The sequence below is a fragment of the Amphiura filiformis genome, chromosome 18 (genome assembly GCF_039555335.1).
Source record: "Amphiura filiformis chromosome 18, Afil_fr2py, whole genome shotgun sequence".
NCBI classification, from domain to species: domain Eukaryota; kingdom Metazoa; phylum Echinodermata; class Ophiuroidea; order Amphilepidida; family Amphiuridae; genus Amphiura; species Amphiura filiformis.
This window is the reverse complement of record NC_092645.1, coordinates 7999027-8005289: the sequence shown is the minus strand read 5'-3', so window position 1 is coordinate 8005289 and position 6263 is coordinate 7999027.

Below are 6263 nucleotides of genomic sequence, written 5' to 3'. Positions count from 1 at the left end.
AGGGCTGGGGCACCGATGGCAACTTCATTAGAGGGCACGGCAAGTGACTGCCTTGGGTAAAATTCCATGGGTGCCATGGGTTAATTTGAGGGCTGGGCCACCCTCCCCTTCCCCGGTTCCGGAACCACCGAGATTACTTGGATTAAGTGTGTTTTTCCCGTCAATTATGATTATGTTACAATCGTATCACAAAATTAGTATTGTGTGTCCACTCAGTGTCGTCAGCATAGTACAACATGTTGATATCAACTTAAAAACAAAATTTGCCTACTGATGCGTATACAAAAATCCCCCACCCAACTCTGTATAATACATAGATATAATGGGGGATGTACCCCCTAAAAATTCCAAGAAAAGACTAAACAAAACAAAAATGCTCCATTATACCGGTAAGAAATAAAATAGAATTGGCATGTTTTCATACTCGCTCACCCCTTAAATCCTAAAGTTTGTGTGTCAAATTAAATTTAGTCCTCATTATCTATTTTACAATCCGACAGTGTTTTTGTTATTCATGCTTTCACCGAAGATGAACAACAGTTTTTCTGAGAAAACTTTGATTTCTGCAACTTGAAGCTTCCCAGTTTTGATTCTTTGTTGTGCAAATATGTTTTATTTTCACATTCCAAAGAACATTTGCGCCAAGGATGGCAATGATCCAGTGCTTACAGCTTTACGTGTGACTTTTGATATCATGCATGTTATATTGAAGTTTTAAAAGATTTAAGGGTAATTGCCCATGAATTTCATTCAGGGGCGCGTTTGAAAAACGGCACAGCGTATTAGTAAAAAGAATAAAAAATACTAAAATTTACACCAGGGTTCGAACCACTGCCGAAACACTATGCTGAACAGTGAACAATGCCACGATTTTCAAAGATATACATATCAACACGTTTCTAGTGTATTAAAAGCATATTTTGGTAGTAATACAGTCATAGTAAGACATTGGACTCTACTTGTTTGTTTGTTTTTCATTTAATATAAATTAATTTTGATAAATTGAACTGGTATGACTCTTAGGACTCGACCTCGTAATAAACGACGATTAATTTTCTAATAAATATAATAAAAACGCTGGGTCATTCAAGACGTCCTTGTAATTTATGTCAAAACCAGGGAGCGACAACACACCTCTACGTGTATAAGCCTACTTATGCTGATCGATACTGTCTCAATGATCCAGACAATAGCATTTGAATATACCGCCCTTATGTATGCATCTGCTTGACATGCCTGGTACCATAATAGCTTCCAATAGCCTACCCCACCGTAAATAGCTCTCTTTATTTCCTCGCTGTCCCAATATATACGTGTCACGTACGTAATTTCGAGGAATTTGTTCAAAAATGATAGGAAGGGACTGTTTTAAGCCAAAATATTGGCTGTCACCAGATGCGCAATGGTACCGGGAATTGTTGCAGAAAGGTAAGCGTACTCATTATTAATTCAATATATCACATTTTAATGAATTCGGATGCGAAATCCGAAAAGGGATTGACAGGTCAAAATTCTCACACTAGAAATATTGTGAAATAAAATAAAATCAAATTTAGGCTCCGCAAACAACGTCCAATTATTCCCATTGGGGTTTGCTACACGTGTATATAATAAATTATGATTTGGGGCTAATTTGAGAAGAGTTATGGCCTCGAATTTCAAAATACACAGAGTGACGTTTTTTGATCATAAACCTCGTCAATTCAAGACTCTGTAAAAACAAATCAAGAATTTTCTGGGATAATTGCAACTAAAGTATATGAAAGTTATGATCTAAGCTACCAGATGCATCATTAATTTCCTGACTATGATATTTAGTTGTTGGAAAAGATTACTTTATATTTGTGCGGGATTATTTCCCGCCAAAAATTTCAACCAAAAAGAGCATGTAGCCTTAAACTTTGCATTACCATTTCTTGGAAATATTCCAAAAACATAAAGATTTAAACTTTGCATTACCATTTTTTGGAAATATTCCAAAAACATAAAGATTTAAACTTTGCATTACCATTTCTTGGAAATATTCCAAAAACATAAAGATTTAAACTTTGCATTACCATTTCTTGGAAATATTCCAAAAACATTAATGTGTGTGAGGAAACTTCTTTATGGAATTCTTTATGCAAGAATTCTTTATACAATAATTATATCAACATTTATGAAAAAAGTACTGAGCATTATCTAACATGCAAGCTTTCATTTTCAATATCATGCAGTTTTTCAAATTTGAACAAAACCTAATTAAATTTTTGCAAGAAACAGGTTGTTGAAAAGGAACAAAAAGGATTCACCGCACAAAATATAAAGCCCATTGACAGTTAACAACTAGTGCCCATTGTGTTGTACTTGAATGAGCGTTATATTATCGCTCATTTACACAGTAAATTGAGAGTCTCAAGTCTAAAATTTTGCAAATTGAGTTTGGGCCATTTTTAAATTAAAAACTTTAAAGCAATGATATAAATAATGTCAAAATGATCCACCCAATAGCTTCAATTGGACCTTCATTTTGCAAAATTTCCCCGGGGGGGTCACTCCCATTGTGGCCTGTACACCATCTGCGATAATCAACTTTTGAAAAGCACCCTAAACAAGGATTTAACCCTTGGCTAAAACGACACCCTAAACAGGGATTTCATTCCTAACATCAAATTTCATACTCTAAATTTCATTTCCGCGTATTTAGAAATGGCAATTTTGCTACCCTTTTTTTTAATTTTTTATGTTTTTGACACCCTAAATGCGATACTCGCGTATCGTGCCTACCCAAGAAAAACGACCCTTTTACGCGTTTTCATTATCGCGGATGGTGTACAGGCCACAATGGGAGTGACCCCCGGAAAATTTCCCAATAGTGAATAGTGGTCCACAAATGGCTTCAACTGCTGGGCCTTCATTTCAGAACCTTTTCTAACTAAAATTTTACACAATAAATAAGTGTCAAAATTGTTCACCAAATGGCTTCAATCAATTGAGACCTTCATTTTGCACAATTGTATGGCTTCTCAGGGGGAACCTCAAATCAGCCCCTAAATTGGCCTGGTAAACATAAAACTTCACCTTCATTTTTGGCTAAAATAGTGTACATCAGAGTAACACATGGGCCACTGATGCCAATCGGTAATATTTTGGTGTTTACCCCCTCAGACATCTGACCCTGATATGCAACTGAACATGTTAAATACTTGGAACCCCCTCCTCCCCCTATAAAAGATTTTTACAAAGACCACACTGTTATAACTGTTTACTGGTACCATTTGCTCTCTTCTTATCAGAGGGGAAGACTGATATAAACATGGCCAGATAACAGATGTAGGAGCTTGTAGGTATGGGGTTGAAGACAGTGGCGGAATCACCAGTGAATTTCAGGGAGGCATTGGGGGAAAAGTGAATTTCAGGGGGAAAAATCAACAAATTTTGCACAAAATTGCAGCAAAAAGTGGACATTTTCATAATTTTGGGTTTTTACTGGGGGAAACAAGGGGGAAACAGGTCTGACTGGAGGGCATTTCCCCCCATGGCGTCGCCATTGGTCGATGACAAATGATCGTGCAGCTAACTATTAAGAAATTTAACACAAACACCATTGATTCCATTACAGCAGACTTGTTTATTAGAAAAGTTACACAATCATGTCATATTACACAAAATCAAGAGTTTATTGTTACATCAAATTAAAACTTGATATCTTCATTTGTGTACATCCATATCAAAACGATGCACTTGTCGGCTGCTACATGTGTCTCATTTCACATAATAGCTAGGAATAAATACTAGACTCATATCAAGTGTAGGTCACTTCAAATCATCCCAAGTCAAATTGTATAAGAAATATTATCTGTATTCCTAAACCACATGACTTGGGATAATTTGAAGTGACCTCCACTTCGGAGATGAGTCTGGTATTTATTCCTAGTTATTATGTGAAATGAGACACATGTAGCAGCCGACAAGTGCATCCTTTTGATATGGATGTACACATTAAGATTCAATCATGTTTCACTGTTGTTCATCACCGATTAAAACTGGCGTCCGGGCGTCTGAGTGGTTTACCGCTCGGGCAGCTAAAGCTGCCCTCGCGAAGTAAACCACTCAGACGACGCGGACGCATCGTTGTTAATCGGTGATGAACAACCGTGAAACATGATTGAATCGCTAAATCCTCCTTTCAACAACGAAACAAGCTAAAGATGTCTAATTCACATGATTCTTTCATTCGGAATGTCTATTTGTCATTGCGACTCAACCTTACAAGAAGATCGCGGTATTTCTCTGTTGATATCGACAATAACACTGACTAAAGAATAAAGCAGTAATATTTAGCTGCTACTGCCAACATAAGAGAGTTCATGTTTACGCATACGTTCCAGGCATTACGAATGCGTAACGCGTACGTGTATATGCTCGCGTATATGCTACAGGACTGTGGATTCATCACGGATTAACAACGGTTACTACTACTAAGGTGACGCAACTCAAGTTCAAGAACATGAGGCGTTGTGACTGAAAGAGTTATAAAATACAGTTATTTAACAGATCCCACAAGTCTCTGCCATTCAGTGCGGTTTTGCGCTACTCTGAAGGTGTCCTTGATTGTCAAGTTAATGGTGTTGAGATCGCCTATGAGCTGAGCTAGATATGTGCGGCGAAGTGCTCCACAACGGCGATAGGCTTCTGTGGCCTGATTGTTAGGATGGAGAATGATGGAAAGTGGCAGTTCCGGTCTCCTTATTGCGTGGCACAAGCCGTAGCCTGTTGCGCATGAGTGTCAATGTCGCGGGTGCAACTTTTGCCCGGGCATACAGATTGTCGTTTGATAGGCGATCTGGAAAATGCACTCCAAGGCATTTGTCTGACTGGAGGGCATTTCCCCCCATGGCGTCGCCATTGGTCGATGACAAATGATCGTGCAGCTAACTATTAAGAAATTTAACACAAACACCATTGATACTATTACAGCATACTTGTTTATTAGAAAAGTTACACAATCATGTCATATTACACAAAATCAAGAGTTTATTGTTACATCAAATTGTGCAGCTAACTATTAAGAAATTTAACATTTTGCTCCGGTACAAAGGTATAGGAAGAGTTGCTGAATATCTCGATCATGGGATTAGAGTAAATAGTATCATTAGATGAGTTAAGACAATTGTTTGTCAATTAGAGGCTGGCAATCATACTTCTCATTAACATATATATTGAAATTGGTGTATTTCCAAAGATATCATAAAAAACTGTCAAATTAGTCTCAAATGCGGAATACCAGTTGTGACTTAATTCATTTTTTTTGATAATTTCTTTGGAAATATACTGATTTGAAATGGCTAATTTCAATATGTTAATGAGAAAAATATGAGCTTTCACCCGATACCAAAATCTGCATTAGATGGGGATACACATGGTAAAGTAGGGGATGAGGCTGTCAGTTGGGTCACCCACATTTAAATGGTGTTTTGGCAAATATTTCTGTTGTCACAGGTTAGCAACTATTTTAAATTGTTGCAATTTGGTATTTCAACTCATCTTGCGAATGGTAGTGAGCTTTTGCAAAAATTGCATTGATCATTTCCCCGGCCCCCAACTCAACACAAAAGTTGGCAACCATGAGAGTTACCAAATCTTTTAAAGACCCCCTTTGCAATGATTTTTCATCAAATTTACCCCCCTTTTTCATGCAAAATCAAGGACAAAATTCGGCCAAAAACAACCCTTTTTTGGTGGTTTTCAATGACTAGAATTTCCAACACCCCCTTTCAATAACTAGAATTTCAAACACCCCTTTTCAGTGACAAATTTTGCAGACAGTGTGAATTAAATACCCCCTATTTTGATGATTTCATGGGAAAATTTCGCGGAATGTGCAAATTAAATACCCCCTATTTTCCCAATTTCGCGGTCCTCGTTACTGGTAAAAAAAATTACCCCTTTTCCGCGCTATTTGGGAACTCTCATGGCTGTCAATTTTTGTGTTGAGTTGGGGGCCGGGATCATTTCATAGCGAGTGTGTGGAAGAATTCAAATATCACAGATATACTTTTGTTATGTCCTGTGGTTGAGTTATGTTGTAATGAGGGCTGAAACAACACTTTTGTAAAATGTACATAACTCATTAACAACAATAAATAAAACAGACTTTGATTGTTTGAAAAGTTGGCAACCATGAGAGTTACCAAATCTTTTAAAGACCCCCTTTGCAATGATTTTTCATCAAATTTACCCCCTTTTTCATGCAAAATCAAGGACAAAATTCGCCAAAAACA